This window comes from Pelophylax lessonae (assembly GCF_965119305.1).
Source record: "Pelophylax lessonae genome assembly, chromosome: 1".
In the NCBI taxonomy this organism is placed as follows: Eukaryota; Metazoa; Chordata; class Amphibia; order Anura; family Ranidae; genus Pelophylax; species Pelophylax lessonae.
In genome coordinates this window covers 861,714,557-861,739,673 of record NC_138768.1, presented here as the reverse complement: position 1 = coordinate 861,739,673, position 25,117 = coordinate 861,714,557, and the positions used below count along the sequence as shown (strand labels likewise).

Genomic DNA, 25,117 nt, shown 5'->3' with positions numbered 1-25,117 from the left:
CTGTCGGCCTCTAACATGGCTGGATTATACTATCATGTACCTGATCCGAGGCCGAGATGCAGAGAGGGCTCCCTTGCGGCTGAGTGCGGCACACCCCTGAGGTTGGGACAGAAGATGTAGCGCCCACAGAAGCACTGGTTGCCAACAGGGTCCTGGGAGAAGACCGGTGGTCTCCAGAAGGGTGCTGGACTGGAATCCTCAGGAAGTCCTCAGGAAGGCTGGAAAACTGGAGCAACCAGGCAGCAGATGTAAAGACCATCCAGGGGTTCAGGCAGGTAGCGGCAACAGGAGCTTGGCCAAGGTCATAACAGGAAGGCAGGGAGTAGGCAGAAGAAAGTCCATAGGTAGGCCACGATCTGGTATAGGTGGGAAGGCAGATAGGTAGCAAGTCCGTGGGCCAAGCCGGGATCAATTGCAGGAGAGCCAAACTGGAGCAGGGAAGGTCAGACGAAGCCAAGGGTCAAAGCCAGGAGAGGAGAGCAGACAGGTCAGGACCAACCAGGGTCAAAACTGGAAATCCAAGGAAGATAGCAAATGCTCAGGACACAGGGAGAGCTGAAGACAATCCAGCAATTTGATGGGCTAAGCGGAGTTCTTATATGGGCCAGTAATTGGGTGAGTCTATGGCGTAATACGTGCACCATCACGTACACGTGTTCGTGTACGCAACCCGCGGCGAACTGGCGTGCACCTATTCGCCAATCTTCTGTCAGTGAGCATACGCGCGGGCAAGTGCCTAATGCCCCCATCACAGGTACTGGCGGAGTTGCCAGTCACACCACGACCATTTCTCTGACACGTTCATGTTTTTTTCTATGCTGACTCAGGTTCTGCAGTTATCTAGGTCAAGTCTGCTGTATTTCCTGTAAAACTGTTAAGCCCGGTAACATGAGCAGATTGTCGGGAGGCATTTGCCAGCTCAAAAAAAACGACATTTTGCCCTGTTCTGTCGCACGTGCATGCTGGAAAATTAGCAGCCGACCGACTCTCGATCAGAGCTCTCAGACAATAGCAGAGAGCATTGATCGGAGTGTTCTGGCAGGGTGGGGGTCAGTCTTCCTGTCAGAACACAACAGCTCAGTTGGGGAGATTGCCAGACTAACCTTGCATGGTTAGTACTGCGACTCCGACCGGAGCTGACAGTTTTTTTCTTGTGCAACCCGAAAAAAAAACTGTAGTGTGTACCCAGCCTTTGGCCTGTTTCACACGGTCTTCGTTGTAAGAAAGATATAGTGTGGACTGAGCATGAGATGCCATATCATATCGTGTTCCCATTGGCATCATCATAAACTGAATAGAAAAGAGAAAGGGCACAGGTAAAAGGGGTGGGATTTTACATTTGCTTTTGAGAACATCACACAATGCATATAGATTAAAAAGAATCTTTATTAACCACTTAAGGACTAGCCGGTGTGTATATACTGCGGCAAAGTGGTGCTATTATGTGAAACAACGTACCTGTACGTCGTTTCGTTCAATAGCCACTAGATGGTGCCATCACGCCACTGGAGACGCGATCGTCCCATGATTGGCTAACGGGGATGTCAATCAAAGGGGTCAGGGGGACCCCATGTCCGGCGGCCACCCGCAATCATCCCCGAGCAGAAGCAGAACGGTGGTCTGCCTATGTAAACAAGGCAGATTGCTGTTCTGCAAGTGGACAATATGGAGATCTTCTGTTCCTGCTAAGCAGCAACATGGATCTCTGTCTTCCCCCGATCAGTGGGACACACTTAACCCTTTAATCGCCCCTGATGTTAACCCCTTCCCTGCCAGTGTCAATAATACAGTAACAGGGCATTTTTTTGTTAGCACTGATCACTGTATTATGGCGCTTTTCCATTGCATGGAACCGTAACGGTTCGGCACGCTTTTGTGCTTTTCCACTGCTGGTACCGCATGGTATAGTGTCGGAACAGTTCGGTACGGTACGGTATAGGTTTGCTTTTCCACTGCATGGAACCGAACGGTACGGCTCTGAAAAAACAGTACCTACTCGATTGTGGTTCCAACAGGTACCAAACTGGTACCATATCCCACAATCCTTTGCATGCAGTCACTACTAGCCACTGATTGGTCAGAGAATCCCACCCACCCTGTTGTTATCCCACCCACTTAACTTTAGTACTACTTTAGTGGAAAAGCAAACCTATACCGTACCGTACCGTACCAAGCAGGGCCGAGTAGAGCCGAGCCGGTACTTGCAGTGGAAAAGTGCCATTAGTGTCACTGGTCCCAAAAAGTGTCAAAAGTGTCGGGTCAATGTCTGATTTTTCCCCCGCATTGTTGCAGTCCCGCTAAAAATCGCTGATCGCCGCCATTACTAGTTAAAAAAATAAATAAATAAATAAATATTCCATAAAAATATTGCATCGTTTGTAGAGGCTGTAACTTTTGTCCAAACCAATCAATATATGCTTATATGGTTATTTTTTTTTTACCAAAAATATGTAGCTCAATACATATTGGCCTAAATTCATGAAAAAATTAGATTTTTATAAATATATAATAAATATAATAATAAAATATATATAATATAATACATTTTTTTATTAGCTGTGTTTTTATAGCAGAAAGTAAAAAATGTTGTCTTTTTTTTTTTCAAAATTGTAATTATTTTTCTGTTTAGAGCATAAAAAATAAAAACCGCAGAGGTGATCAAATACCACCAAAAGAAAGCTCTATTTGTGAGGAAAAAAAGGACATCAATTTTTTTTTTGGGTACAGCATCGCACAACCGCAAAATTGTCAGTTAAAGTAACACAGTGCCGTATCTCAAAAAATGGCCTGGTCAACAAGGGGGTAAAACCTTCCAGTCCAGAAGGGGTTAACTTTATACAGATAAAAGATGCCTTATAGCATACAACAATGCAGTTTATACCATACAGTAGAGAGTACATATCATGAGAGCACACAGAGGTATATATTCAATGAGAGCTTGGTGTGGTCGACGAGTTTTGCGGAACTCCGGCTTCTTCAGGACCATTCAAACATGTATACTATGTAACTCTTAACTAGAATGAAGCAAATATATATAAGATTTTTACATACACAAAGGGAAAAATAATAAACTTAATATCCCTATGATACCATAAATTAAGTACAACAAGCAAACAATTTGGTGCAGGTTTGTATGAACTAATCAGTGGGTGTTCCACAACCAGGATGTCATTGCCTTCAGCCTAAGGAAGAAGTAATATCTTTGGAACTTGTAATTCCGATATTGTCCACAAGATGCCACTGTGACAAAAGACGACTGATGGACAGTATTCCATGGTGCATGTTTCTAATTTTATCACTGGTAACTAGCTCGACCTCTTACTGAAAAATTCAATTTTCAGACACCATGGAGAAGCAAGACTTGCATCTCATGTTCTTGTGGAAAATTCCTGAATCCTTCTAGGAAGCATCGCTGGTATGCCTGTGTACTGTTAGCTGTATACTCAGTGCATAGCTTGTTTATGTTCATGTACTGATTGTATGTTCTTATCTGTTTATTTCTAGTTTCACCATATATGTCCTATCTGGTACTCATATCCTATCCATATCTTATTCTTATGTGACCACCATCTGTTCATTGTAATAAAGCCTAAAGTTACAGACAGACTGGTTATTATAGGATTGAAGGTTTAATGTATGTTGAGCTACATACACGCCAAAGGGCATACGTGTAGTGAGAACAGAACACAGGATGTATGTATATATGTTAATAACCAAACGGAAAGTAACACATGGTCTTCAACTTGTTTAACCTCCCTGGCGGTATGATTCTTTCGGAGTTTAGGTGCTGAAAGCGGCACCATTATTTTGCATGTAATTCTTAAGAATGAGCAGCCCAAACCAACTACAGTGCCAACTTTGCGCCTTTTTGCCACATTTCAGGCTTCAAACATAAAGATATAAAACTGTAATTTTTTTGTGAAGAATCAACAACAAGTGGGACACAATCATGAAGTGGAACTAAATTTATTGGATATTTTAAAACTTTAACAAATAAAAAACTGAAAAATTGGGCGTGCAAAATTATTCAGCCCCCTTAAGTTAATACTTTGTAGCGCCAACTTTTGCTGCAATTACAGCTGTAAGTCCCTTGGGGTATGTCTCTATCAGTTTTGCACATTGAGAGACTGAAATTTTTGCCCATTCCTCCTTGCAAAACAGCTCGAGCTCAGTGAGGTTGGAAGGAGAGCGTTTGTGAACAGCAGTTTTCAGTTCTTTCCACAGATTCTCGATTGGATTCAGGTTTTGACTTTGACTTGGTCATTCTAACACCTGGATATGTTTATTTGTGAACCATTCCATTGTAGATTTTGCTTTATGTTTTGGATCATTGTCTTGTTGGAAGACAAATCTCCGTCCCAGTCTCAGGTCTTTTGCAGACTCCATCAGGTTTTCTTCCAGAATGGTCCTGTATTTGGCTCCATCCATCTTCCCATCAATTTTAACCATCTTCCCTGTCCCTGCTGAAGAAAAGCAGGCCCAAACCATGATGCTGCCACCACCATGTTTGACAGTGGGGATGGTGTGTTCAGGGTGATGAGCTGTGTTGCTTTTACGCCAAACATAACGTTTTGCATCGTTGTCAAAAAGTTCAATTTGGGTTCATCTGACCAGAGCACCTTCTTCCACATGTTTGGTGTGTCTCCCAGGTGGCTTGTGGCAAACTTTAAACGACACTTTTTATGGATATCTTTAAGAAATGGCTTTCTTCTTGCCACTCTTCCATAAATGCCAGATTTGTGCAGTATACGACTGATTGTTGTCCTATGGACAGAGTCTCCCACCTCAGCTGTAGATCTCTGCAGTTCATCCAGAGTGATCATGGGCCTCTTGGCTGCATCTCTGATCAGTCTTCTCCTTGTATGAGCTGAAAGTTTAGAGGGACGGCCAGGTCTTCGTAGATTTGCAGTGGTCTGATACTCCTTCCATTTCAATATTATCGCTTGCACAGTGCTCCTTGGGATGTTTGAAGCTTGGGAAATCTTTTTGTATCCAAATCCGGCTTTAAACTTCTCCACAACAGTATCTCGGACCTGCCTGGTGTGTTCCTTGTTCTTCATGATGCTCTCTGCACTTTAAACAGACCTCTGAGACTATCACAGTGCAGGTGCATTTATACGAGACTTGATTACACACAGGTGGATTCTAGTTATCATCATTAGTCATTTAGGTCAACATTGGATCATTCAGAGATCCTCACTGAACTTCTGGAGAGAGTTTGCTGCACTGAAAGTAAAGGGGCTGAAAAATTTTTGCACGCCCAATTTTTCAGTTGTTTATTTGTTAACAAAGTTTGAAATATCCAATAAATTTCGTTCCACTTCATGATTGTGTCCCACTTGTTGTTGATTCTTCACAAAAAATTACAGTTTTATATCTTTATGTTTGAAGCCTGAAATGTGGCAAAAGGTCGCAAAGTTCAAGGGGGCTGAATATTTCCCAAGGCACTGTATTTACATATGATTTTTTTTTCTGTGCGTTCTTCTTTATAACATCTCGGGTATGATAAAGTTTGAAACACAAAATCATAAATTATAATATAATAAAAAACTGTAAATAAGTTAAACACACATATACACATGGTCCTAAGTATTCAGACCCTTTGCTCAGTATTTAGTAGAAGCCCCCTTTTGATCTAATACAGCCAGGAGTCTTTTTGGGAAAGATGCAACAAGTCTTTCACACCTGGATTTGGGGATCCTCTGCCATTCCTCCTTGCAGATCCTCTCCAGTTCTGTCAGGTTGGATGGTAAACGTTGGTGGACAGCCATTTTTAGGTCTCTCCAGAGATGCTCAATTGGGTTTAAGTCAGGGCTCTGGCTGGGCCATTCAAGAACAGTCACAGAGTTGTTGTGAAGCCACTCCTTCGTTATTTTAGCTGTGTGCTTAGGGTCATTGTCTTGTTGGAAGGTAAACTTTCGGCCCAGTCTGAGGTCCAGAGCACTCTGGAGAAGGTTTTTGTACAGGATATCCCTGTACTTGGCCGCATTCATCTTTCCCTCGATTGCAACCAGTCGTCCTGTCCCTGCAGCTGAAAAACACCCCCACAGCATGATGCTGCCACCACCATGCTTCACTGTTGGGACTGTATTGGACAGGTGATGAGCAGTGACTGGTTTTCTCCACACATACCACTTAGAATTAAGGCCAAAAAGTGCTATTTTGGTCTCATCAGACCAGAGAATCTTATTTCTCACCATCTTGGAGTACTTCAGGTGTTTTTTAGCAAACTCCATGCGGGCTTTCATGTGTCTTACACTGAGGAGAGGCTTCCGTCGGGCCACTCTGCCATAAAGCCCCGACTGGTGGAGGGCTGCAGTGATGGTTGACTTTCTACAACTTTCTCCCATCTCCTGACTGCATCTCTGGAGCTCAGCCACAGTAATCTTTGGGTTCTTCTTTACCTCTCTCACCAAGGCTCTTCTCCCCAATAGCTCAGTTTGGCCGGACCGCCAGCTCTAGGAAGGGTTCTGGTCGTCCCAAACGTCTTCCATTTGAGGATTATGGAGGCCACTGTGCTCTTAGGAACCTTAAGTGCAGCAGAAATATTTTTGTAACCTTAGCCAGATCTGTGCCTTGCCACAATTCTGTCTCTGAGCTCTTCAGGCAGTTCCTTTGACCTCATGATTCTCATTTGCTCTGACATGCATTGTGATCTGGAAGGTCTTATATAGACAGGTGTGTGGCTTTCCTAATCAAGTCCAATCAGTATAATCAAACACAGCTGGACTCAAATGAAGGTGTAGAACCATCTCAAGGATGATCAGAAGAAATGGAAAGCACCTGAGTTAAATATATGAGTGTCACAGCAAAGGGTCTGAATACTTAGGACCATGTGATATTTCAGTTTTTCTTTTTTAATAAATCTGCAACAATGTCAACAATTCTGTGTTTTTCTGTCAGTATGGGGTGCTATGTGTACATTCATGAGGAAGAAGAATGAACTTAAATGATTTTAGCAAATGGCTGCAATATAACAAAGAGTGAAAAATTTAAGGGGGTCTGAATACTTTCCGTACCCACTGTATATATATATATATATATATATATATATATATTTATATATATATATATATATATATATATACATAAAAAGTACAGTAAAACTGCAGGAAAGGGCACTGGGGGGCAAACTAATGTTAATGTATTTTATTTTGAATTGTATCAGTGTGTTTGGTGTGTTTTACATTTGAATTTTCCGCCGGTTCCACCCCCCTGCGAACGTCACGTCGCAGGAGACAGAAGCTGGGGCACACAGATCATCGGGAGGAAGATCCGCTGCCACACACCGCTGGGATACATCACTGGATCCCGGTGACAAGGTAAGTAACCCCTCTACCAGGATCCAGCGATCTTCCTAGCGGTACCCCGAGTGTGGCTCATGGTTACCGCTTTTGGCACTGAAATTTAACCCCGATCCACACTCGGGAATCCCGCTAGGAAGGTTAAGAGCAGTGTGAACAGCAAGCTTTTATTAAACTTTCAGCAAGCTTTTGCAAAGTTTTCAGCCAGCTTCGTGAAGCTTTCTTTAAGCCTTTAAAATGCCCTTCAGCTCCTGTTTGTAGATTTTCTAATGGGAGCGCTGACTAGCAGATGTCACATGTGGTGCACAGTGTGGGAGCAATATAGCAGGAGGTAATAGGGGCCAAGGAGAGAGGAGGATCAGCAGAGCTGGGGGTAACTACTGAGTGGGGGATCTGCAAAGCTGGGAGTACTACTGAGCAGGGATCTGCTGAACGAGGGTACTAATGATCTGGTGATCTGCTGAGTGGGGGTACTACTGAGTTAGGGTTCTACTGGCCCCTTTAAAACAAATAAAAAATCAACACATGCAGGGCATTTGCCAACCTTTATTAAAGGGTAACTCCACTTTCGCGGAGAAAAAGAAAACAAATAAAGAAAAAACAATATAGCGTATACAATTGCGACATAAATCATATTGTAATTGAATGTTATTAAAAATTACCTTTCCTTTTCAATCTGCAGCTTTCATAATTTTCTGAAAATTCAATGCAATATGGCCGCCTGGAGCTGTTCTGTACATAGATGGTGTGCTGACCATACCCCAGAAACATAATTTCCTGCTTGTGTGATTGGCTCACCATTTTTCCCAAAAGTCTGCACTAAGATACAAGTCAGATTTCTGGCATCCCCTGCAGCAAAAATGTCATTTTTGGTGAGATCCTCCCAATAGGAACACGTCTAAAGGGTTGCAGGCCCAGCAGATTTTCTCATTAGTGCTCTGCAACTGCCACAGCTGATAGATAATTATGAAACCACTCCCATTAGACCCACTCAGCACAGAGGCACAATTATTTCTTCAGAATAACAACAGGTCACCCAGAGGGTGTTTTTTTTCCCAACAAAAGTGGAGTTACGCTTTAACCACTTGCCGACCAGTCACATTGACTGTACTGCGGCAAAGTGGTTCATTATCATCTGGCGACGTAGACCTACGTCACCAGACATTTCCCTCTCTCGGCGGCGTATTCAGTTGCAGCGGGAGTCGGGCCAGGGGAGGAGCGGCGGTGATCACCGCCGCTCTTCCCCGATCGTCGGGGAATCGAGTGTGGAGATCCGCCCGCTTGTGTAAACAAAGCAGGCGGATCTCCTAAGTGACAGGCAGGGTCAGATTGCAGGGTTCAGCATAGCTGAACATGCGATCTCTCCCTTTGTCACTCAGTCACCTCCCCCCACACACGTCAGTAAGCACCAGGCATACATTAACCCCTTGATCACCAATAAAAATTAACCCCTTCCCTGCCAGTGTCATTTTTACAGTAACAGTGCATATGTATAGCACTGATTACTGTAGTAATGTCACTGGTACCCCCAAAAGTGTCAAAAATGTCAGTTAGGGGTCCGATCTGTCCGCCGCAATGTCGCAGTCCCGCAAAAAAAATCGCAGATCGCCGCCATTACTCGTTAAAAAGAATCCAACAAAAATGACAGAAATCTTTCCCTTAGTTAGTAAACGCAATAACTTTTGCGCAAACCAATCAAAATACGCTTATTGCGATTTTTTTTTTACCAAAAATATGTAGCAGAAAACAAATTGGCCTAAAATAATAAAAAAAATTGATTTTTACCTTTTTTTGTTTGGGGGGGGGGGGGAATTTCATATAAAAAAAATGTGAAAAATATTGTTATTTTTTCAAAATTGTCGCTTTTTTTGTTTATAGCGCAAAAACTAAAAATCACACAGGTGATCAAATACCACCAAAAGAAAGCTCTGTTTGTGGGGAAAAAAGGACGTAAATTTTGTTTGGGTACGACGTTGCATGACCTCGCAATTGTCAGTCAAAGTCGCACAGTGCCGAATCGCAAAAAGTGGCCTGCAAGTGACAGCAAAATCCTCCGGTGGTAAAGTGGTTAAGGATTTAAAAAAAATTCTCATTAGAGAGGTGTGGCTGAACCACCCATGTGAGCAGACTTACTTCACTTCGGCTCCAAGTATCCTGTTGAGAAGACCTTACTCTGCTGGGAATTTCCCCACCTAATGCATACCTCCCAACTTTTGAACTTCGCAATGAGGGACACTGAAAGAGAAACAAAACCTGCAAATTGTGGGTGTGGCCAATTGCTTAGCAGTGGGAGGGGCTTAAGGGATAGGGTAAACAAAACCCAGACTTCCTAGTACTCATAAAATATGCTTTGATTGCTCAGCCTACCTTAAAGAAGAACTTCATTAAAATAGTCAGAGACTGCATAGCAACCAGCAACTGTTGAGACAATGAAGACTTTGGTGAGAAGTATATAACGTACAGTATTATGTATATAGTGCAGGAGAATGTAATGTACAAAATGCAGGAGACAGGAGTACAGAATGCAGGGGTCAGACTCTGCACCATCCACCCCCCCCAACTCTATACACCCCAAATGCCCACCCAGCTCCATATACCCCCCCATCCACCCCAAATGCCCCCAGCAGCTCTATCCACCTCAAATGCCCACCCTAGCTCCATCCACCCCAAATGCCCACCCTAGCACCTATCTATCCCAAACACCCATCCAACCTCCAAACACTCCAAATGCCCACCCCAGCTCCATCCACCCCCCCATCCAGCTCCATTCACCCCATATGCCCACCCCAGCTCCATCCAACCCAAATGCCCCCTTTTGGGGGGCGCAAACAGAAAAATGTAATAGGCATTGCTTTGCGGCAAAAAGCGCTGTAAAAAATTGCGTGACTTTGAGGTCACAAAAGTGTGAAAGGGGCCTTCAGTAATCAAGGTAGAATGTGGCCCCTTCAATGCAGAGTGACCAGCGTGCCCCCTTTCAATACAGAGAGACCAGCGTGCCCCCTTTCAATGCAGAGAGACCAGTGTGCCCCCTATCAATGCAGAGAGACCAGCGTGCCCCCTTCAATGCAGAATGACCAGCGTGCCCCCTTCAATGCAGAATGACCAGCGTGCCCCCTTTCAATGCAGAGTGACCAGCGTGCCGTGCCCCCATTCAATGCAGAGTGACCAGCATGCTGTGCCCCCATTCAATGCAGAGTGACCAGCATGCCGTGCCCCCCTTCAATGCAGAGAGACCAGCGTGTCCCCTTTCAATGCAGAGTGACCAGCATGCCGTGCCCCCATTCAATGCAGAGTGACCAGCATGCCGTGTCCCCCTTTAATGCAGAGAGACCAGCATGCCCCCTTTCAATGCAGAATGACCAGCGTGCCCCCTTTCAATGCAGAATGACCAGCAAAGCATCAAAGCATCCTTCGGACTAAGTCTTTGGGCTGATACCTCAGATCCCTCTTTGGGGGGTTCGCTGAAATCTCACGCCTTGGGTTGGCATCATGGCTCTTCCTCTAGGTTTTCCCAGGAACCTTTTCCAGCAGGAGTCCTCCTTTATCCTTCAGCAAAGAAGAGGGGAGACATGTTATACCAGGATGATGGCTTGGCAAAATCTTTGAACATCCTAGGACCTCCTGTTTTGGCTTTTTCGAACATCAACATTTCCATGTACAAGATGTAGTCATTTCTTCAAGTAGAGCATCTCCGGACAGGGTCATGAATTGGGGGGGGGGGGGGTCATTTATTTGCATGAATGAAGCAGGGTGGATACTCCTCAGTCAACATGAATAACCACAGAATCACCTAAACTGCTAAATAAAATGTCTTAACTTTTGGAGGTGTTAAAGATAATGTTTTGCCTTTGTAAGGATTCAAACATAAATCCACTAAGCATGCAGAGATAACATGTTTCCAAGCATTGTATTAATTCAATACATATTTAACTGAACATATTTCTCAAACCCAATACTGCAGCAAGATTGGAACCAGGGGGTCCCAAGAACGGAACACCCTACTTAACACATATTCTGACCCAAAATAAACATTAAAACAGTAATAAATTAAGTAGATATAGAAAAAGGTAGTCGCTTTAAGACTGTATTCAAACAAACCTCCTCAGCAAGAAACCTTAGCATCTTAACACTCTGCAAAATTTTTATAAGTATTAGACTTATGTCAACTTTCCTCCATGGGTAACAGGGGCTTAGCAACATTTTACTCCCACAATAATACCATTTAAAATCCATTTGCACAAATAAACCATTTCCTCTTTTTTTTGTAACAGACAACATCTCTGTTCAAAACCAAGTTCCTCTTTTCTTTATCTAATTTAATTTCAATAATAACAAATGACTCATTGTCGCAACAATTCAAATTTCTTTTCTTTCCATAACTTTCTTTCCATAACTAACTTTTTATAGGGAGTTCAAATTTACCAATATGTATTCTACGGTGATATATGTCTAGTGAAATCCACTGTCATGGGTAGAACATGTAGACAAATTAGATGATTGTGTTGATGAGAATCAATAATATATGTACTAAAATTAAGTTCTATTTACTTGTAAAATAAGCAAAATTGATTGATCAAATGTCATCATCATTACTCATTTTAGGTTCCTTTAAATACAAAAAGAAAATACCCCAATGCCATTTAATATACACATTGGAGCAAGTCTAGAACAACTTAAAATAAACCAGTGGTCTACACAAGGAGGAAAGGCATACGATCCCCTACATAGAATATTTATCCAACCAAGGATGAATATTCATATTACATATGGGGTGGATCGTAATGCCAGCAAACATCCCTGCTGAAAAACCATGACTCGGACCAGCTTGTTTACAGCAGGGATGTTTGTTGGCATTACGATCCTCCCCATATGGAAATATTCCCTTACTGGATAAGCACTCAATATCCCTGATGATGCTTGATAGCTATATGCTCTCTGAGTTCTGTGTTCATCTGCACTTTCTATTTGATTGAATTCATCCTTGGTTGGATAAATATTCTATGTAGGAGATCGTTTGCCTTTCCTCCTTGTGAAGACCACTTGATTATTTTCCAGTCTGTTACTTTAAATCTTGTGACTTGGCACATGCGATTTATCTTTGTGGTTTTATTGAGAGTGTATATATATATATATTTCTTGAACCATTTGTCACTCATCCGGATCCTGAGGAAACCCAGATTACTGGCGAAATGCATCAATCCACCGCACTGTAGGATGTGTTTTGTTATGTGATACCCCCTTTATATGCTGTATGTTTATTTGGATGTTTTTATTATTCTGTTTTCATTAAAATTGATGATTGAAATTTTTTTTATAAATTGTCCTTTTTCTGAGATTTTTTGGCACAATAAAATCCCCACTCTCCTCGTCGGCAATGGTTTTTCCCTTGTCAGACTTGGTTTATTTTAAGATGTATTTAACTTTCAGGGGGTTGTGGCGGCATCTTGTTGACAGATATTAACTCTCCACCCAATTTCTACAAGTCTAGATCAATTATACCAATCTGATACAGAAAATTCCCCCCAAACCTTCATTCATGGGACCACAGATAGTTCCAACAAAATGATTTATTAGTGGCTTAGATGTAGATCAGACCCAAACAATTGAACCAGAACTGTAAATCTCAGCTATTATTAATTCACTACATCATACATATTGATTTATCTCTAGCCTAACAGACATTTTGCAAAAAAAAAAAAACATATATATATATTCTGTACTCTTTACACTTTAGTCCAGAGCTTGTCACCTCTCTTGTGTTTCAAGTGACTGAAAAATCTGACTTCCACAATTACACAAAACCTTTTAAACAAAGACATTATCGTTAAGGAGGAACTCCACACCTTCATTAAAACATTATTTTACTCTTAACTTTTCCTTTAAATTGCAATTTAATTTTTCTTAAGATTAAAATTTATCTGATCAGGTTCCTCTGGAGAGGAATTTTGGTACCATTAAATGAATACAATTTAGTAGTGACGTCACGTTTCCCATACATAATTCCAAATAAACTGTGCCTTTGGCATGGGCTTAATAATATGTGCCCAACACAATCTATACTTACCAATAATCTCAAATATTGGAAAAAAAATCAAAACCCAGACAAATTATAACATGTAATAAAACATACTGTAAATCTATAAACCTATATATATATATATATATATATATATATATATATATATATATATAATTTCCCTATTGTAGAAACCTATGTTGTTTTTTTAAATCATCAGCTCTGCTAACTAAATCTACAGTGCATTGCAGCCTTTGAGGTTATAACAAGACTTCCTTTTTCTCTTAAATGTTTTTCTCTAAACTTCTAACCCTACAAGCAATAATATTCTTTATGGGGTATTCCAACTTTAGGTTTCAATAATAGTACAAAACAGTGTAAATGTTACTGCATTATTTTATCAATTGCTGTATCTGTTCCACAAATATATATCAGGGTTTTAAATTCAAAAAGCTCTTAGAGATCCGCTTTACTCCATACTGGCCAATCCTGGGGTCATGGGTGTACTAGCATGGGTACATTCACAAATGTGGTTCATTTGAGGGCTTCTAATATCTCAGCATATTATTACAGTGAATCCCCAATTATATTCAAAAAGACATTAATTTCAATTTGTACCAATGGTAGCTGATGGGTAATGGTGCAGATCAGGACTACTTCTTTTTTTTTTTTTTTTTTTTATAATGTAATTTACCTCTTGACTGTCCATTGGTTTTAATACAATATCATTACGCATAGCAATATTCTCCACTTTATATATTTTGGATTGTAAGCTCCAGGGGCAGGGCCTTCATATTCCTTTTGTATTGAACTGTATTGTAAATTGTGCTGTCCCCCTTTTTATTGTAAAGCGCTGGGTAAACTGTTAGTGCTATATAAATCCTATATAATATTAATAACGGGACTGATCTTGGCTCTCAGCTCTGTGTCCTGTCAGACTGAAATGTAGTTCCTCTTTCTACACTGCCTGTGTTCTTGCTGTACAAACTGGCATTTGGAAGGGGCCATCGAACTCCAGGCTGCGCACAGTAAGAGCCGAGACCGGGCATCCCCTGAATGCACCAGAACAAGAGGGGGGTAAATTCTATCTTCATTATGTCCATCAAAAGTTCAGAACCAACTTGGAATATGCCACGTAAGTGAACTGAATCCGGACTAGCTTCCTGTCTTATAGGGGCTTCAGAAACTCGAAACTGAACATATAGTCTTAGCTGTTGCTGACATGCACTATATGCAGTGGTGTACCGACAGGAGGTGCGGGGGGGGGGCAGCCAGCCCCGGGTGCCACACACTGGAGGGGGTGTCAGTCCGGCGTCGCTCTGGGATGACCACCGGTGCCGCCAAGCCGGCCCGTATCTCCCTGTGAAGGCAGCTGCAGTAGCACAGTAGCCCTGCTGCTCACAGGGGGTAGGAAGAAGGTAAGTGCCTGTGTAAGTCCCTGTGTGCCTGGATAGGAGAAGCAGCAGGGGCAGCTGCATATGGAGGAATTGATCTTTCCATATTCCTCCTGAAGCTGCTGAATGCCTGATTCTCCCCTTCTCCCTTCTGCAGGCATTGAGTGGCTGCAGAAAGAATACGGAAAGATCCATCCTTCTGTATGCAGCTGCCCCACCACTCCTCTTATCCAACTTTTTTGCTGCCCCCCCAGTGCTGTCCAGTCCCCCCCCCCAATCCTGTCCAGCCCCCTCCTTTCTAGCACCCCCCAGTGTTCTTCAGCCCCCCCCCAGTGTTCTTTAGCCCCCCTCCCAGTGCTCTTCAGATCCCCACAGTGCTTTTCAGCTCCCCCTCCCATGCTCTCTGGCTCCCCCAGTGCTCTCCACCCCCCTGTGCTCCCTGGCTCCCCCCCTCAGTGATCTCCAGTTCCCCCCAGTGCTCTCCAGTTCCCCCCAGTGCTCTCCAGTCCCCCCCATGCTCTCCGTCCCTCTGGTTTTCCCTGCCCCCTCAGTGCTCCCTACCCCCCACCCCCTGTGTTCTCCGCCCCCCCCTAGTGCTCTTCTATCTTCTATCATGTCTGCAGTCTCTGACCATCTCTTGTATCATGTCCACAGTCTCTGACCATCTCTTGTATCATGTCTGTCGTCTCTGACCATTTCTTGTATCATGTCCACAGTCTCTGACCATCTCCTGTATCACGTCCTCAGTCTCTGACCATCTCTTATATCATGTCCTCAGTCTCTGACTATCTCCTGTATCATGTCCGCAGTCTCTGACCATCTCTTGTATCATGTCCGCAGTCTCTGACCATCTCTTATATCATGTCCTCAGTCTCTGACTATCTCCTGTATCATGTCCGCAGTCTCTGACCATCTCTTATATCATGTCCTCAGTCTCTAACTATCTCGTGTATCATGTCCGCAGTCTCTGACCATCTCTTATATCATGTCCTCAGTCTCTGACTATCTCTTATATCATGTCCTCAGTCTCTGACTATCTCCTGTATTATGTCCGCAGTGTCTGACCATCTCTTGTATCATGTCCTCAGTCTCTGACCATCTCTTGTATCATGTCTGCACTCTCTGACCATCTCCTGTATCACGTATGCAGTCTCTGACCATCTCTTGTATCGCGTCTGCAGTGTCTGACCATCTCCTGTATCATGTCTGTAGTCTCTGACTATCTCCTGTATCATGTCTGCAGTCTCTGACCATCTCTTTTATCACGTCCGTAGTCTCTGATCATCTCTTGTATCATGTCTGCAGTCTCTGACCATCTCTTGTATCATGTCCGCAGTCTCTGACCATCTCCTGTATCATGTCCTCAGTCTCTGACCATCTCTTGTATCATGTCCGTAGTCTCTGACCATCTCTTGTAACATGTCTGCAGTCTCTCTGACCATCTCTTGTAACATGTCTGCAGTCTCTGACCATCTATTGTATCATGTCTGCAGTCTCTGACTATCTCCTGTCTTATGTCCGCAGCCTCTGACCATCTCTTGTATCACGTCCGTAGTCTCTGACCATCTCTTGTATCATGTCTGCAGTCTTTGATCATGTCTTTTATCATGTCTGCAGTCTCTGACCATCTCTTTTATCATGTCCTCAGTCTCTGACCCTCTCCTGTATCATGTCTGTAGTCTCTGACTATCTCCTGTATCATGTATGCAGTCTCTGACCATCTCTTGTATCACATCCGTAGTCTCGGACCATCTCTTGTATCATGTCTGCAGTCTCTCTGGCCATCTCTTGTATCATGTCTGCAGTCTCTAACTATCTCCTGTATCATGTCCGCAGTCTCTGACCATCTCTTGTATCACGTCCATAGTCTCTGACCATTTCTTGTATCACGTCCGCAGTCTCTGACCATCTCCTGTATCACGTCTTCAGTCTCTGACCATCTCTTATATCATGTCCGCAGTGTCTGACCATCTCTTGTATCATGTCCTCAGTCTCTTATTATCTCCTGTATCATGTCTGCAGTCTCTGACTGTCTCCTGTATCATGTCTGCAGTCTCTGACCATCTCTCGTATCATGTCCGTAGTCTCTGACCATCTCTTGTATCATGTCTGCAGTCTCTCTGACCATCTCTTGTAACATGTCTGCAGCCTCTGACCATCTATTGTATCATGTCTGCAGTCTCTGACTATCTCCTGTATCATGTCCGCAGTCTCTGACCATCTCTTGTATCACGTCCGTAGTCTCTGACCATCTCTTGTATCGTGTCCGCAGTCTCTGTCTATCTCCTGTATCGTGACCGCAGTCTCTGACCATCTCTTGTATCACGTCCGTAGTGTCTGACCATCTCTTGTATCATGTCCTCAGTCTCTTACTATCTCCTGTATCATGTCTGCAGTCTCTGACCATCTTGTGTATAATGTCCGCAGTCTCTGACCATCTCATGTATCATGTCCGCAGTAGAGATGTATAGAACTGTTCGCCGGCGAACAGTTCCCGGCGAACTTAGCATGTTCGCGTTCGCCGCTGCCGGCGAACATATGCGATGTTCGGTCCGCCCCCCATAAGACATCATTGAGGCAAACTTTGACCCTGAACTTTACAGTCAGCAGGCACATTTCCAGCCAATCAGCATACCTCCCTCCCACACCCTCCCACCTCCTATAAATAAGCCAGGGCAGCATCCATCTTAGATCATTCTGAAGCAGTGTGTGTAGTGAGAGTAGGGAGAGAGCTGCTGCTGCTGCTGCTGCTGCTGCTGCTGTTAAGCTAGGGACAGTTAGTCAGTGTTCCTGGTCTTGCAGTGTTCTTGGTCCACTACTGCTGTAAGGACAGCACCCCAAAAAGCCCTTCTAAGGGCTGGTATTTGTGTAATTTTTTTTTTATATATATATATATATCTATCTAGTGTCCCCAAAAGCCCTTTTAAGGGCTGGTAATTGAGGTTTTTTTTTTTATTTATATATATACATATATATATATATAGCGTCCCCAAAAGCCCTTTTAAGGGCTAGTAAGGTAATAGAGTTTTTTCTATATATATATATATATATATATATATATATATATATATATATATATTGTACACTGTGACTGCAGTTGCCTGCCCGCTGTGTGTGAGAGGCCACAGACCTACCACAGACTGTACTGTGTGCACACCACACTCATTTCAGGTGGCACAGGCACAGTACCTGGCATTTTAAAAAATATTTTTTTTTTCCTCTGTCATAATTGCAGTGAGTGCTGTGTCAGGTCCACAGAGTGTACTGTACCCACTGCAGTGCACTGCCCACCACTGATATATATACGGTGGCACAGCATCTTGTTGCAATAAATTGAAAAAAAAAAATATTTTTTATTATTGCAGTTGCCTGGGCTGCCAGTGACTGTCAGGTCCACAGAGTGTACTGTGCCCACTGCAGTGCCACTGTGTGCCCACCCACCACTGATATATAAGGTGGCACAGCAGCTTGCAAAGTAAAAAAAAATATATATATTTTTTAATTGCAGTTGCCTGGGTGCCAGTGACTGCTGTCAGGTCCACAGAGAGTGTACTGTGCCACTGCCCACCCACCACTGATATATAAGGTGGCACAGCAGCTTGCAAAGTAAAAAAAGAAAAAGCCAGCCGCAGAGAAGCCATATTCCTGAAAATATAAGAAAAATGCTGTTTTTTAGGGGTTCTGGACATGCTACAGAGCTGAAACTTGACAGGTACACTTTTTAGACCCCCCAGACACTAAATACAAAAAATGACATGCCTGCCTTAAAAAATGCCTGCTAAATGCCTGCAAGAGAAAAAGCCAGCCGCAGAGAAGCCGTATTCCTGAAAATATAAGAAAAATGCTGTTTTTTAGGGGTTCTGGACATGCTACAGAGCTGAAACTTGACAGGTACACTTTTTAGACCCTCCAGACACTAAATACAAAAAATGACATGCCTGCCTAAAAAAATGCCAGCTAAATGCCTGCAAGAGAAAAAGCCAGCCGCAGAGAAGCCATATTCCTGAAAATATAAGAAAAATGCTGTTTTTTAGGGGTTCTGGACATGCTACAGAGCTGAAACTTGACAGGTACACTTTTTAGACCCTCCAGACACTAAATACAAAAAATGACATGCCTGCCTAAAAAAATGCCCGCTAAATGCCTGCAAGAGAAAAAGCCAGCCGCAGAGAAGCCGTATTCCTGAAAATATAAGAAAAATGCTGTTTTTTAGGGGTTCTGGACATGCTACAGAGCTGAAATTTGACAGGTACACTTTTTAGACCCTCCAGACACTAAATACAAAAAATGACATGCCTGCCTAAAAAAATGCCCGCTAAATGCCTGCAAGAGAAAAAGCCAGCCGCAGAGAAGCCGTATTCCTGAAAATATAAGAAAAATGCTGTTTTTTAGGGGTTCTGGACATGCTACAGAGCTGAAACTTGACAGGTACACTTTTTAGACCCCCCAGACACTAAATACAAAAAATGACATGCCTGCCTAAAAAAATGCCCGCTAAATGCCTGCAAGAGAAAAAGCCAGCCGCAGAGAAGCCGTATTCCTGAAAATATAAGAAAAATGCTGTTTTTTAGGGGTTCTGGACATGCTACAGAGCTGAAACTTGACAGGTACACTTTTTAGACCCCCCAGACACTAAATACAAAAAATGACATGCCTGCCTAAAAAAATGCCCGATAAATGCCTGCAAGAGAAAAAGCCAGCCGCAGAGAAGCCATATTACTGAAAATATAATAAAAATGCTGTTTTTTAGGGGTTCTGGACATGCTACAGAGCTGAAACTTGACAGGTACACTTTTTAGACCCCCCAGACACTAAATACAAAAAATGACATGCCTGCCTAAAAAAATGCCCGCTAAATGCCTGCAAGAGAAAAAGCCAGCCGCAGAGAAGCCGTATTCCTGAAAATATAAGAAAAATGCTGATTTTTAGGGGTTCTGGACATGCTACAGAGCTGAAACTTGACAGGTACACTTTTTAGACCCCCCAGATGCTAAATCCAAAGAAATTTTTTATTTTTATTTTTTTTTAATTTTTGCAATAATTGGCTCTCTATCAAAAAATTATAATTTTTAAGAACTTTTTTTTGCGTGATCCCTCTCCGGCATGCCACAGTCCAGGTGTTAGTCCCCTTGAAACAACTTTTCCATCACTATTGTGGCCAGAAAGAGTCCCTGTGTGTTTTAAAATTCGCCTGCCTATTGAAGTCTATGGCGGTTCGCCCGGTTCGCCGGTTCGCGAACATTTGCCGATGTTCGCGTTCGCCGTTCGCGAACGGCGAATTTTAGGTTCGCGACATCACTAGTCCTCAGTCTCTGACCCTCTCCTGTATCATGTCTGTAGCCTCTGACCATCTCCTGTATCATGTCTTTAGTCTCTGACTATTTCTTGTATCACGTCCGTAGTCTCTGACCATCTCTTGTATCACGTCCGTAGTCTCTGACCATCTCTTGTATCACGTCCATAGTCTCTGACCATCTCTTGTATCACGTCCGTAGTCTCTGACCATCTCTTGTATCATGTCCTCAGTCTCTTACCATTTCCTTTATCATGTCTGCAGTCTCTGACCATCTTCTGTGGCATGTCTCCAATCTCTTACTCAAACTTAAACACCTTGCTAATAGTAATAGCTATCTGTTTATGCTGAAGGTAGGACTGTGCAGAAGAAGCAGAGAGTGCAAAAGGGGGAACTGTGATTTGAGAGACGGGGGGCAGACTGCAAGGGGCACTGTGATGGAGGGCTGTGAAATGTGTGCAATAAATATTCTTGAAAATCATGCAAATTTTTGTGGGTTTTTTTACATTTGAGAGTTTGGGGGGGGAGGGTGCTAGATATCCACCCCGGTTTCACTCTACTCTACCATGGATTACTATAAAATAGTCACAAAATGATACCCTTTGCAACATTCCTTTTATCTTTCATTTCTAGGAGACAGCACTGTGTGTGTGTGGTGACTTAGAGAGTGATGTTGCCTTAAGCGATCTATACAATAACTTTATACTTTTGTTTGTTAATTCTTAACACTTTACACACAGGCTTTGGTGGTATCTGTCCATCCTTAAAGCAAAAATAGCAGATTATGCGAGCGTGCCATCTATGTCTGTGTGCTTTGCTAAGCTTATCATTTGGACTGGAGAAGTCACTGAAATAGCAACTGTGAAACCATGCCCAAATTTGCGATTCAATCCTCTTAAAGCACTACACACAGAAAAGTACGCTATTATGCAACTACTTAGCCAATCTATTGTATTAGCCTGCAAAATTCAAGAATTTATTACTCTAAATATAAACAAGCAATGTACATGAAATTATTTGTTTTTCTGAGCATATTGAAGAGAGTTCCCTAACCTATACTGACAATACTTCTGATAATAATAATAATAATAATAATTCTGATAAATAATTCTTCCCTATTATTCTTATTCCCTACCTATAAAACATGTATTCACGAGCTTCTAAATACTACCGTGATATTCCTTGTGTGCACACATCTCCTGAAGGCTCCCAGCATTTGAGGCATCTGTCCTAAAAGGTGGGCAACCCCCAGGTGCAACTTAGGAGTTAACCAACTCTGTCACCAAGGCAGCCACCACACCCTTCCCAAAGTACTCTAGCCAAATGGCTGTTAAGTTCTCATTTGCTAAGTACATACTCTGACACCATCTAATAGGTCAAACCATACCTATTAGTACCTCTAACCTTACACCTGATCTCTATTCTCTGCTTACATAGTTAGTCAGGTTGAAAAAAGACACAAGTCCATCCGGCTCAACCAATTAAAAAAAAACAGTAAAGAAAACCCAACCATACAATCCTATATACACAATCCTATACCCGAAGTTGATCCAAAGGAAGGTGAAAAAAACCCTGGCAAAGCATGATCCAATTTGCTACAGCAGGGGAAAAAAATGTATTTCTGATCCCCAGAGAGGCAATCGGATATTCCCTGGATCAACTTTACCTATAAATATTAGTACCCATTTATATTATGTACACCTAGGAAAAATCCAGGCCTTTTTAAAGCAATCTATTGAGCTGGCCAGAACCACCTCTGGAGGGAATCTATTCCACATTTTCACAGCTCTTACGGTGAAGAAACCTTTCCGTATTTGGAGACGAAATCTGTTTTCCTCTAGACGTAAAGAGTGTCCCCTTGTCCTCTGTGTTGACCTTAAAGTGAATAACTCAACACCAAGTTCACTATATGGACCCCTTATGTATTTATACACGGTGATCATATCCCCCCTTAATCTCCTCTTCTCAAGAGAGAATAAATTCAGTTCCTCTAATCTTTTCTCATAGCTGAGCTCCTCCATGCCTCTTATCAGTTTGGCTGCCCTTCTCTGCACTTTCTCCAGTTCCCCGATATCCTTTTTAAGTACTGGTGCCCAAAACTGAACTGCATATTCCAGATGAGGTCTTACTAATGATTTGTACAGGGGCAAAATTATATCTCTTTCTCTGGAGTCAATGCCTCTGTTAATGCAAGAAAGAACTTTGCTTGCTTTGGAAACCGCAGCTTGGCATTGCATGCTATTATTAAGCTTAGGATCTATCAGAACATCCAGATCCTTCTCCGCAATGGATTCCCCCAGTTCTACTCCCACTAGTATGTATGATGCATGCATATTCTTAGCCCCCAAGTGCATAACTTTACATTTATCAACATTAAATCTCATTTGCCACATAGTTGCCCAATGAAACAGTGCATTGAGGTCAGCTTGTAAGTTGGAGACATCCTGTAAGGAAGGTATTCCACTGCAAAGCTTGGTGTCATCTGCAAAGACTGAAATGGTACGTTTAATCCCAGACCCAATATCATTTATAAAGATATTAAAAAGTAAGGGTCCCAACACTGACCTTGGGGTACAACACTGATAACCTTAGACCATTCAGAGTAAGAATCATTAACCACTACTCTCTGAATTCTATCTTTTAGCCAATTTTCTATCCATTTACAAACTGATCTTTCCAAGCCTGTAGACTTTACCTTACACATTAGCCGTGTGTGGGGAAATTGTGTCAAACGCTTTTGAAAAATACATCCACAGCCACCCCTCTGTCCAAGGTTTTACTTACCTCCTCATAAAAAGAGATCAGGTTTGTTTGACAACTTCTGTCTTTCATGAATCCATGCTGTCTGTTGCTTAAAATATTTTTTTCCAGCAAGAACCCATCTATGTGGTCTTTTATTAAACTCTCCAATATCTTCCCGACTATAGAAGTTAAACTAACAGGTCTATAGTTACTTGGCAAAGACTTTGATCCCTTTTTAAATATAGGCACCACATTGGCCCTACGCCAATCCAGTAGTACTATTGCAGTCCTTAACGAGTCCCTAAAATTAGAAACAAAGGCTTTAAAGTTAACCTCTTACCTCTGTTCAATTTGCTCAGAAACCGTGGGATGATAAAGTCGGTATGATGTTCCAAGTTTATTTCCGCATATAATCATCTTATACAAAGCCAGATTACAGGATGCAATGATGCAAAGCACATGATATCACATGACAATTAAAAGTGACACTCAATTATGGTATCTCTTGATAAGATATAATTCCCCTCCCAGGGGTGGGTGAATTAACCCTTCTAGTTACCTCCCTCTCTGCTCTCATCTTACCAGAATCTAATAGTAACCTATTGCAAACTATTGCTATATATTTCTAAATATTGCTTACATTTAGGAAGGGGAGGGCTATAAATCAAAACAGCCCAGCAGGGTAAAAGCTGCAATCATTACCCACTGCCTAAAAACTTATGCAGCTCACCAGCCTATGTGCAGTTTTGTGTTCTGCCATCTCAGAGAGCATGAATGTACAAACACTCTGCAAGCCGGGTATTGGTGGATTTTTATCTATTGGTATTCATAATTAGGGATGATCGAACGGTTTGGGTCGACCATCGGTTCGATCCGGACATTGGGTATTCGAAATTCGGCCGAATTCCGAACTTTTTGCTGAAAAAGTTCGGAATTCGGCAACCAGAACCGACCAAAATGCAATGGGACAGGAAATGGGCTTTAAAAGCCCGTGATTGGACCAGAACCATCAGTAAAAACACCTTGGCGTTTTTGTAGCTGGCGTTTTTTTTGGGCATTTTTTTGGGGTCTTTGGAGGCAGATAAAACATCTGAACTTCTGTATAAGGGTATATATACACACACGCTTATATGTATTTATACACATACACACATATAGGTGTTATAGCAGAGAAGCCATATGGGTGTTAATTATTTCATTAGCGCAGGCATAGTGTTCTGCTACTTTCACACCTATATATGTGTATGTGTATATATACATATAAGTGTGTGTGTATATATACCTCTACACAGAAGTTCTGATGTTATGCCTGCCTCCAAAGACGCCCAAAAAATGCCCAAAAATACGCCAGCTACAAAAACGCCCAGGTGTGTTTTTGCAGCAGGCGTTTTTTTGGGCATTTTTTTGGGGTCTTTCGAGGCAGGCAAAACATCTGAACTTCTGTATAGGGGTATATATACACGCACACTTATATGTATTTATACACATACACACATATAGGTGTTATAGCAGAGAAGCCATATGGGTGTTAATTATTTCATTAGCGCAAGCATAGTGTTCTGCTACTTTCACACCTATATATGTGTATGTGTATATATACATACATGTGTGTGTGTATATATACCCCTACACAGAAGTTCTGATGTTATGCCTGCCTCCAAAGACCCCCAAAAAATGCCCAAAAAAATGCTTGCTACAAAACCGGCAAGGTGTGAAAATAGCGGAGCCATATCCCTGTTCTATATTAATTCTAATACAAACAAACTTTTTTTTTTTCTGGTTCTGGACATGCTACAGAGCTGAAACTTCACAGGTGCAATTTTTAGACCCCCCAGACACTAAATCCAAAGAAATCTAATTTTTTTTTCAGTAACTTTTTCAATAATTGGCTCTCTATCAAAAATTACAATTTTTATGAACTTTTTTTTGTGTGATTAATAGTCCCTGGGGCATGACCCAGAACCCTAGGCACTTTTTAGGGGCATTTATTGGGTTTTAGGGCTTCAAAATTGTGTTTTTTGATTACCGAAGTTCGGGTCCCATTGATTTCAATGGGGTTCTGAAATCCGGGCTGAACTTTCGGGGAGTTCGGGTGTTCTGGTCGAACTGAACTTTTGAAAAGTTCGATCATCCCTATTCATAATCAGGGCTATTTTTCTCAGAGACTAGGTTTCCCCCCCCCCCCCTCCCCTTCTGAGTCACTTCTTGTCTCCACACTCTACTTACCTCCCGCCACCGTCCCTTGGTTCCACAGAGCCAAGTATCTTTTTGTGCTGCTAAATAATTTGTGTGGAATTTGGTAGTGATAACAAGCAGTAAAATAGACCCTCCCTGAAACTATAGATCCCCCGAGCAACAACAGACCCCC

At 42.3% G+C, this 25,117-nt stretch overlaps 1 protein-coding gene across 1 annotated transcript in view; it reads left to right on the top strand.

Moving 5' to 3' along the window:
* Positions 1–25,117, top strand: part of LOC309550086 (proteinase-activated receptor 1-like) — a gene marked incomplete at both ends in the record, with an annotated part of 46,820 nt that overhangs the window by 201 nt on the left and 21,502 nt on the right. The window lies entirely within an intron of this gene.